Raw genomic sequence first — 11,738 nt, 5'->3', positions numbered from 1 at the left:
AGAATCTGAATTAGCCGGCACAAACATATGCCATTGCGTGATGCCAGCAGCATGCGGCGTCCCCGCAGCTTAAATAGAGATGTGCGGACGAGACGCTAGATGTATTCTCTCGCTCACAAATCTTCCTCAGCCTGCTTAAACAAAGTAAGCCGTGTTATTCCTGCGCTGGAGAGTGGGGCTACATTACTGCCTGAGAGCCTGGTTGAGATGAGATTCAAAGGCACTTTATTAGGAGTGAGGGGAAATGATCAACTGAAGTAGCTCTCCTTTATTTGTGCTGCAAATACTTCATTTGGCTGCACAAATAATTCCCCCCTCCTCTCGCTCTGCTTCTCTCTACAGGTATGATATGGAATTTTGTGAGAAATTGAATACCGCAGACTGAAGTATGCGCCTGTTTTGCCCCTCATGCTTCTGATTTTCTGATGCATATTAATTTTGTGGTTCTTGTTATTTTATTTATTTATTTACTTATTTCCATACTATAACTCCAGAAAGTGCAAAAAGTAATACAATAGTATTAAACTTGTAATAGTAATAGTTACAATAGTCATAGTCATTTTTATTTATAGAAATTATTAATCAGATATTATTGACTCATCACACAGTATTTGGACATTTAGACCTGTGTCATTTTTGCTGAACTTGATATTGTCTATTATGCCTTTATTAACAGTGTGTGCCTTATTATTTTTTATTATACTTATGTTTAACTTATTTACTAGATTTACAAATATGCATCATTTCAATTCCTATGTCCCATGAATATTTTAATTAATAAATAAATAAAAGCTCATTATTCTTTAAAAGGGTGTAATCATATTGTTGTTAAATGACGAAGAAACATTTTAACTAATTATTAATTGACACTAGTTAAATGACCAACATCAATTAATTAATTTAATTGAAAGTAAATTAAAAATAAGGAATGTAGACATAAATTAAATTACATTCATTTCATTTGTAATTATAACTATTGTCAATTAATAATTAGATTAAACATGCTGCTTGTAAGTGCTGTTAATAAATGCACACTATTGTAAAGTGTTACTATTTTCATTATATCAGTAGGATAAAATTCTTAAATTCTCAAATTTGGCAATAATAAAGTTTATCGCAGTTATTTTTGGGACAGTACTTTGTCAACAAAAACAGTTATTGTGACAGGCCTAAAATAGATATAGCACAAATCTATTACACACATGTTTTATGAACAAAACATGATTGTGCATGAATTAAATGTATATTGTCACTGTTGTATCAAAACTTAAAAAAACACTTTTTATTTATTTATTTAGCATATTTATTGTTTCAGCATGTGTGAACACATACTGCTATTCTACCTTTACTACAAATTAAATACAAATATTTTGCAGACAAATAAAAAACGGGGCCAATAAAAGTTTTAAAAAATGACACTAGATTCTAGATTTTAGATACAGTTCATTTTATTTAAATATAAAAAAACTATCAAAATATTAATGTTTTCATGTTTCTTCAGAAGTTTTCTATACAACTTTTGGTCAATATTAAAAACTGTCATTTGCAGCCGTTATCCAAAATATCTAATAATAAAAATCTAATAATATCTGTTTGGCCTTCAACTTCCATAACAACATAACTCAGTAACTCTAGATGGTTCACTTATTATTATTATTATTATTTTTTTTTTTTACCAAAAACATCACTGACCAATCGAATCAAGCCTGATTACACTTCTCTAGGACACTAAGAAGCGACAAACATCAAAAAGGCAGGAGACAATCGAGAAGCATGAACCTCGCCTTTTCGGTCGCAGCCTAACAGAGAGCAAGTAGCTGGGGGGGGCCGTGGCTATTAAAAGATAAATGTATTTTCCCAATCCATTATTCATGACAGAGCTGAGCATGGAGTCAGGGGGCTTAGCCGCGCACAGAGGCCCACCCGCACCGGCTGCAATACGGACAAGCCCACCCAGACCCCCACACTGAGACAGGGCCAGAGCCAGCGACAGCTGAGAGAGAGAGAGAGAGAGAGCGAGAAAGAGGGAGAGACACAGAGAGAGAAAGAGGGAGGGAGGGAGGAGGGAAGAGAAAAAGGCTTAAAAACCAGAAGAAGAGACAATGCAGACAAAAAAAGAAGAGATAGAGGGGTGTGAAGCACTGGGGTGAAAAGAAAGAGGCCATGGAGGAGCAAGATTCCAAAAGAAAAAAAAATACTGCTGAGCACCCAAACACTCTTACACCCCGCGTCTCTCTCATCCAAACCCGCGTCACACAGTCTCTCAGGCCAGGCTCGTACGGAGGGTGTAGGCAAATATTTCAGAGGAAATAATAATGGAATTGTGCAGTCAATGAAACAGATAATGTTGTTTAAAAATCTGACCTGATCCTCCGAAAAAATACAGATTAGGAAAAAAAAAAAAGTGCCCAAATCTCAGTGCTGTGGTCACTCATTTAGAGTTTAGTCACAGCTCACTTCTTGGCAAACACTCTAAAGAGAATGTCAAACAGCTCGGCAGCTCTGTGGAGTTGGTACGTAATGTTGGAGGAGATAAAGATGGTCAATAAGCTTCCAAATTTACGTTTCTCTGACTTTCCTTCTCCGTCTTTTTTTTTTAAGGGCAAGTGCAAATTGACAGCAGCCCTGTGGAGCCTGACTAGGACATCAAGTGGCCTTTATTTGCATCAAATTACAGCCCTATCCCACACTAAGCCACTCCCCATTTAAAACACACACCAAAAAAAGTCCAAAAGCCCATGTAGGTTGGGCTGCTGTTACTTGAAGAGAACGCAGGCTTTAGCAGGAACACCGTCAGTGTTTTTCTAAAGTACTGCACAGTAAGAATCAAGTAGTAAGAATCACAGAGTGTGTTTGCATGCACTTCATGTTCAGTTTCTAAACTGATTTATGCATGTTACATGTTAAATGTTAACAACATTTTACAATTCTTACATCAGAAAAAGATCTAAAAGTCAGTATAAGAAATCTATATAAAATAAAGAGAGCTAGAGCTTAGCTCAGTAATTGTATTTTCAACTCCATGTATAATCGTAACTGGAGTATTCTTGCATTAGTCAGTCTGTGCATGTATGAAAACAGACTGTGGTACCAGAAATAAAAGAAGACACTTTTGGAAAGACACTAAAACTTAGGAATTTAAATAATCTTTAACTTTTATATAATGTATGTTTCTATTTCAGAAGCTTGACGTTAAAAAAGAAAAAAACATGATTAGCTTTTTAAGTTTGGATTTTATTATTTTATTATTATCATTATATTATTATATTAAGCGAAAATATGCTTATAAATGGCCTACACATGTAAACTTAAAACTTTGACCATTATCTGATTACTGAAGTTCATGTAAACACATTGAATGCATCACTGACAAACTCACAAATATTCTGCAGTAATCTGATTATGAAGTGCTTGTAAACACACTTACTTTCGTTTTGTAGTCTTTTCTTTTGCAGTGAAACTACATCTCCCAGCTGTTGGCTTTGTTTCATATAATGAATAGACACTGATTGCTGTAGATTGTGGTGGAGCTGCCGCTGCTCGCGGCGCTGATGGTGGAAGTGGTGGTTACCTGTGCCTATTCCAAACAGATACTTTCAAAATCGTCTCATGATTGTCAATAATTGGACACATGCTGTGCAATTTATGTGTTTCATGCCAGGGCCTATTTACTTGGTCTGGTTAATTGATGCTCTGATTATAAGCTTCTCTGTGAGACAAATGCTGCACAACCTCCCATCCCTTTACCCGCCACAGAAAGGCCACATGTTCTCAGTATGGAGCACATCAGTGCCTTTACACGAAGAAACACATGCATTAGTCTAATATAGGAAATATTTACTCGCCTAGGGAGAAATAAATAATAAAGCCATATTTAAACGGGATTTGATTTACACGGGGGAGTGGAGTAATGTCATTTTACTTCAGGACATCTGTAAAAAAATAAATTATTCTCATAAAATTTGTACTTTTAGTTTCTTTGAATGTATCAGTGACTGAGATGGGAGGAGCTACTCGATTTACACACTACTACCACCTCAAAACAAAACTGTGTAAAACATTTAATGAAGTAATAATGAAATATGAAATTTAGTTTGACAGTTAGCAGCTACATAGTCATAACCCTACATATGTTAAAGGTGCATGAATATTTACATACATGTCAATTAGTCCTACAGGATTAATGTAGCCTGAGGTTATTTTGTGTTTTTTTTTTTTTTTACAGAAAGTAAAAATCATGTTAAATGATGCGCAGTCTGTAAAAGTGACTGACATTTGGACAGGACTAAAATAGCTCAGAAACTAATGCTACTTTCGTCTGTAAAACTAATCCCATCCGAATAGGGCTCAAGGCTAAATAAGTGAAGACATAAAATAAATGAAAATAATTAAATTAAGGAATTTTAATTATTGTTATACATGCCAAGATTAAATCATATTTATTTTTAAGCAAACTTTATTCAAAGTTAACTATAGCATATTATAATTGTATAATTAAATAAACAAACAAAAAGTAAACAGCCCCGAAGGTTTGCGCGTCCGTCGCTTGCTGCTTTGTTTATTAAAAAACACTTCTTCCAGGCCCACAAGGCGAGTCCATCGCAGTTATTTACAAACGGGTGATATATAGGCAGCAAATGCGCACCTAGGCCTGTGAGAAAAGAATTGCTACATTATAAGAAGAGAGGGCGGTCTGAACACGACTCTTCACAAGCTACCATGCTGAGCTCATTTGTATTTAGACAAGCGAACACAAGGGTGGGAAAAAAAAGGAGAGTGAGGGGGCCGGCAGATTTGTGGGCCTGCCGGAGCAAGAAGGGGGCTGACGAGGGGAGGTTTGTTTGTGTGTGTTGCGGTGTGTGTTTGTGTGCATATGGGTCACCATGCCCATTTTTTCCCACTTTAGCATTGTGGGCGAAAGGAAAATGCAGAAACAAAGCGTGCTCATATTTGGGCTTTGCCGTGTCAAGGATTACTTGTTCCATTGAATGTGCTCGCCATTATCTGCTTATCACTCTCTCCCTGCTCTTTACTCTCTTTCTTGTCTCTACTCAATGGCTTCCTCTCACACACACACATACACACACACACACGCACACTCTCTCTTTCTCTCCCTCCCCCCTCTTTTCCTCACTCTCTAGTTCTCCCTCTCTCTCTCGCTCCCTCTCGCTCCCTTTCTCCTTCCCTCGCCCTCTATCTTTTAACACTTACAAAACTGAAAGGGCTCAGTCTGGGCCGGGCCTGGGCCACCTGGAAGCAGCAAACGAGTTTTCCCTCGCCTCTCCCCCCGTGGCTCTTCGCCAGTGGCCAGCTGTAGCATTGTGCGCCCGTCGCTACCCCCGTCTTAGTTAATTCCAGGCATTGGCAATTGTTGCCGAGCCCTGTTTATGGGCCCGCTACCCCCTCCACGCCCTTCTCCGGAGCACCCCCGGGCCGATTGTCCTGGGCCGTCCCTTGTTTAATGCTGTTTTGCAAGTTATTAAGCCCTGGAAGTCTATTAATCACAGTTCAGGGGCTGTGTAAGCCCACACAGAGGCGGGCGGGGGAGGGGGCGCAGGCAGGCACGCTCAGCGGCCTGAAAGAGCTTAGACGGTGGTCCATTCAGATCCCTAACGAGATCATTACCACTAACTAAATACAAACCTGACCCCCGCGACCCGCTGGGAAATTACGTAGGAGGTCCCTCCCGATGTGGGACATTAATATGCCATGCCAGACCAACCCCTCCAGCCCCTCCCTATTCCTTATGCTTGCTAACCGACCCCCCCCAACATCCCCCGTCCATACACACCCTTTACTCCTCCCCTCTTTCTCTCCAATGGCCAGAAAACTAAACCTATCATCAAAAGGAGCCTAATCACTGCTGTGATTGTGGTAAACCAAGCCTGACAGACATTTTACCCAGGCCTCAATGGGACCACATCAGTGCCCACCTCTGAAGCCCCCCCACCCCTTACCCACCCCGCTACCCCTCACACTTTCATTCTCTCACATTTTAAAGCAAGGCCTCCAGCCAATGAGCGGCTGAAGACGCCCAGAGGCTTTTCAGATTACTCGACACACTGTCCACTTTTCAGGGGACCACCTGGTAAGCTCATTTTAATATAGCACTGCCTCACGCTCCCTCTCTTTTCCTCTCTCTCTTTCGCTCTTTCTCTCTGTCGCTCTATCTCTCTCTCTCCCTTCTTCCTCTAATTCCACCTCTCAAGCCAAGCCACCACCATGAATTCCACCTAATCCATTGACCCCGGTGGAACATTCCTGGTTAACACTCCTCGGAAGAGGCTGGATTTGGGGGGATTACATGCTTGCAGTTCTGCTGGGTGGCACCTGTAACCGGGAAACTGAGGGGGAACAATTATGGGCCGGCTGCGGAGAGGACAAGAGCCCCCTGCCCAGGCCACCTTTCACTCTTTTATTCTGCACTGTTTTCAGGGGGAGGAGAACCTTCATGCTCCATCAGCTCTCTAATCCCTACCTGTGACTGTAACGGAGTGCTTTCATGCAGGGCAGATCCAGATCCAGTCGTGTGGACTCTAGGTTTGATGGGAGTGAAGGGGAGAAAGAGAGGGACAGAGAGAGAGAGGGTCAGGGGGTGGTGACAGGGCCCTCATAGCTTATGTTAAGTTGCTGTCACTTTTTTAGTGTCTCAAGTGTCTCCACTTCAGAGCGTGGGAGCTTAGCAGTAGTACCAGTTGTAGGCGGGAGTGTCCATGTTTTTCTAAACTGTCCTCAACTGTCTTCCTCTCCAACACTTCCATTTGACTCTCATCCTCTCCCCCCATCCTGCTCTCTCCTCTTTCTACGCCCAGTTTTGGTGCTGAAGCAAAATCCGCCCCAGTAAGCATGATCAGTTTTATCGCTCTGTTTTTTGAGTTTGGCATGTGTAAGCTTAATGGCTTCTTTAGTTCTAATGAAAAGTGTGTTATGTTTTCTAATTAAGGGGGTCTATAAGCCATGCCGGCTAGGCGGTCTCGAGATGGGGAGCATTATCAGCTCCTTAATCTCTGATAAGAACGCACTCCTCAGATGCTGTGAAATGGAGATGTTAGTGACAAGCAGGGTGAGATTAAAACACATCATTCACGTACCTCCTACTGAAGAAATACAAGCCACTCTCCACACCAGTAAAGACACTCAACTTCACAATACACCAGAATTAACATTATCCTTACAGCAGAATCAGCGTCGGGATATTGTGTAGGCACAAATGAGGTCTGACCATAAATACAAAAATAAATACATGTTACAGTTGTACTGTTATATTAATAAATATAATCGGTCACCACAAAGCATGACAGCATGTGTTGTATGTTATGAAAGTTATATAACATTATTATGTCATTATTATTATCAGTCAGAATACTGACATTACATTTTTGTGTTCAATTTGAAAAGTTTTACAATTTATAAAGGCAGAATACATTTTTGTGTATTAGGGCTGCAGGAAATAACCTTGATCATCAGATAATCTATCAGTTATTGAAATAAATAATAGATTATTTGGATTAAGATTTGCAAGTTTCCAAAACATCTATTTGGTAGCTATGAGCTTGGAAATTTAGCTTGAGAAAATAAAGATAAAGAAACTTTACAGTTAATAACAATCTAAATACAACATTATCATTTACCTGTCAACATTAATAGAAATAGAATAGATTTTTTTTCCAAAATTTTTCAGATCAGCAAGAAAAAGAAAAACAGATAATTATAGCTGATATTTTGAAAGTATTTTTGTTACTGCTACATTGGTATTAGTGAATTTTATGTTCGCACATTTGTATTGTGTGTGTATTAGTGATAATTTATTTTCACATGGTCTGGTCATGGTGTGCGATAAAACTGTTTGATATCTCAATAACAATGTAAATAAGTTCTCATATTCTGCACTCATATTTCCCTAGTAAGTGCTCATAAGTACCTCACTCCACCTCGCTCTGCCTCCAGCCTTGTCCTGTCACGTGAGCACAGGCTGCAGTGTGAAGAGCTCCCTCTGTAGCTGGATTCAGAAAATGCAGTTTTAGTTTAATTAGTTATTGCAGCTTTTTTGATCAACAAAAACCAAAAATGCAGTTTATTATACAGTGGCTGTTACATCATTTGAAATGAATAAATTCATTTTTATTTTTAAAGAGAGTGATGAGAAACACACGTGATGACTTCACCAACCAATTCCCTGACTAATCTGATTAGGTTTTTACAGTATTCTAGATTCTGGTGTTGTTGACTGTTGATGAGTGTGGGTGTGACAATAATCATATTGCTTCATTCATTTAATCTTTAGTCTTTAATATGCTCACAAAATAATCATAGTGATTTTTTGAGTTCTCAGAACTTCAGTGGATATTTCAGGTTTTCTCATATTTCTGACACATGCACACGCAGAGACTTACTGATGTCCTTTTTTTGGCTCGTCCCACGACACTTTGTCACTCATTCTCACCCTCACCCTCTCTCTCACTCTGTCACGCACACACACTCATACACTCGAGCGACATAGCCTGCATGATGGAGCGCTGCCTAGTTGGCCATGCTGATTGTTTCCCTCCGCTGACCAATTGGAATCCCATCATGACCATCTCCACCATGACAAGTGATTTTAACCTGCCTGTGATCCGCCCCCTCACTACGCCACTGCTCAGCCTCGCACCACAAACAAAAACACTCTCCTTGCGCTCCTCGTTTAAGAGCATGCTAATTAATTCCACTCTGAAGCACTTTCCGCCGCTGTTTGCTCAGATACCAAACGTCAAATCCCTCTCATGCGCACAAATAAACACTCGCAACAACAAAGGGAACGGAGGCGAAAAAAAAAAAAGCACACAAAACCGAAAAAACAAATAAACACAGCATAGAAATTGACTGAGGGTACAGAATGATGAATGTTTTAGAAACCCGCTCATGCTGCACTGTAAAATTACCCTCACCCCCAGCAGATGAGTTCTACTCAGAGAGAAAAACGCCCGTGTTGCCGCTGGCTTTTGTTCGGAACATCTCTTCAGCATAATTGTGCTTTGGCGTAATGGTTCCGAACCAGTTGCAGGAGATGTCAAGCGTGGGTTTACACAATGTTTTGGTTTTCTGAACACGTCAAGTGTAAAAAGAAATGTCTGTCTCACACTCTTCTTCACACCGTCTCAGATACAGACATACCCACACAGGCATCTCCTCATTGAGCCTCAGACAAAACCTTTTTATTTTCTTTTTTTTCTTAAGCGCAGACACACATATTCACTGGTTTTTATACGTCGTGAGAATGAGGGACCAAAGTAATGCTTTATACAGTATGAATACATCCCCTTACTGTGCAGTTAGATTCTGGTCCATGTTGAAGATACTGAGTCACAATATTCCTGCAGATAATCAGTTTGTTTAGAAGCACAACCTGAATTGAATTGAGATCTGGTAACTGACTGGGAAGCCCTGTGCACTGCAGCTTCAACTTTTTGTTCTTGGCTGACAGAAGTAGAACCTGTAGAATGGGATCTTCTGGTTTTGTATAGTGTGACCATACATACATACATCATTTTTACAGACGTGTCCTTGTGTCACATTAATTTCCCTTGTGAAAAGGAAGGATACTTTCTTAAGAACATTAAAGGTATGTTCAAATTAGGTAAACAATACTAAAATGTACATGTCTATTTAATATATTGTTTAAAAATACACAAATAGTTTTTCTGCACACATCAATTGAGCTTATGCAAAAAAAATAACTATACAGCTCTGTAAAAATTAATAGGAATATGTTTGAGTAAAATAAACATTGTTGTTTTATTCTATAAACTACGGACAACATTTCTCCCAAATTCCAAATAAAAATATTGTCATTTAGAGCTTTTATTTGCAGAAAATGAGAAATGGCTAAGATAACAAAAAAGATGCAGAGCTTTCAGACCTCAAATAATGCAAAGAAAACAAGTTCATATTCATAAAGTTTATGAGTTCAGAAATCAATATTACACACTTTTTTTGGATAACTTTATGCCACTCCTGGTGCAAAAATTCAAGCAGTTCAGTTCAGTTTGGTTTGATGGCTTGTGATCATCCATCTTCCTCTTGATTATATACCAGAGGTTTTCAATTTGGTAAAATCAAAGAAACTCATAATTTTTATTTGGTCTCTTTTCTTCCAGAGCTGTATATTGAGCTTGTCTCCCTTTTTGTAGAAATCAGTTTTTTCCCCTAGTATTGTAATTTTTATTGTAATTCATAAATAAAGAAATGTATGTTTTTTTATGTAAAATAAATCCCAAAAAAGAATAACTGGGAGAAATGATTAATATATGATTAGAGCTTTTGGCAGCTCTAACCAGTCTGAACAGTCTTCACTGACCTCTCATTCATTCATTTTGATTTTCATTGGATGTTTTTTTCTTTTTTTCATTTTACTATAGATTAAACTCTAGAGACTGTTGTGTTGAAAATCACAGAAGATCAAATCTGTACAAAACCACCACACCCAAAACACATCTCTAAAAAACTATTTTAAAGATGCTGGAGCATTTCTGCATTGATTTGTGCAGTGGACTGCTGTCGTTGGCTGTTCAGATAAAAGCTTGAATGAGTACAGGTGCACAGGTGTTTCTAATAATGTGTTTGGAGTGTATATATACTTTAAGCTCAAGATCTAAAAAGAAGCTGAAACGTTTGTTTGGTCTGACTTTGGGGTGACCCATAGTTTTTCTTATAAATCTTCTTTTTCTCATAAAGTCAGGCCATATTTGTCCTAAGATGTACAAAAACAAACACACACACACACACACACAGGTTTCAGTCTCCCATTACACTCTAACACCCTCCTCTCTCATATCTCACAGCCACACATGATCTGTTCCATATTTCATGCTCTGGCAGAGCAGGGGCAGTCTCAGGCCGGCGGAGGCCAGCCGGCTGCTCTGTGTTCAGTTTTGACTGAGTAATTTGACAGAGCCCAACAGGTGTGAGCTAGGCGATGAGCCCTGATCCGTGACACCACATCCTGCTGCTCATTACCCTTATAGACCACAGAACGGTCATCACCATCACCCCTCACACTTGCTCTGATTTTGAGAAATACGTTATTCTTTTTTTGCTGTTTTTTTTGTTTGTAAGAAAACACTATCCATACTGCACTTGTTGTCTAAAATATCCTGTAATAGACAGTATGATCCCAATATATTTCTTGTTTTTTTCTGCTCAGCTTTATATATTTTATTAATATACATCTGCATTTCATCTCTGCAACACATTCTAAAAATTGGATTGGTAAATCATTTATCACGTTTGTAATGTTGCCATTCCTCCTCACAACACTTTACAAACTATTTGTCACAGAAGATGCCAAACAATAAAGTGAATAAAGTGATACCCTGTTCTTTCACAGCCATGCTTTTGTAATGTGTGCAGCATGTGGTTTTGCACTGTTTTACTTAAAAATCCCATAGACATGCCTGGAAAAGACCTCTAGCCAGATGTCATCTATTAACAAATTACCATGACAGACCCTGACTTTCAGACTTGTTGCTGATAACAGTCTGGATGGTCCTTTTCATCTTGGATCTGAAGCATAGTCGTCTTTCTCTGTCAAAACAAATCTGAAATACATATTCCTCTGACCAAAAATCTACATTGCTCCACCCCCGTGCAATGGAAAAATGGTATTTATTTATAGCTGTAGTAATTATTTGGGCAGTATGCCAGATTAAACTGCCCCTGCAGAGCTGTTTAGCTCAAGCTTGTGAAGGTACACCTGATAG

The sequence above is a fragment of the Astyanax mexicanus genome, chromosome 14 (assembly GCF_023375975.1).
Source record: "Astyanax mexicanus isolate ESR-SI-001 chromosome 14, AstMex3_surface, whole genome shotgun sequence".
NCBI classification, from domain to species: domain Eukaryota; kingdom Metazoa; phylum Chordata; class Actinopteri; order Characiformes; family Acestrorhamphidae; genus Astyanax; species Astyanax mexicanus.
Note: the sequence above shows the minus strand (reverse complement) of the source record.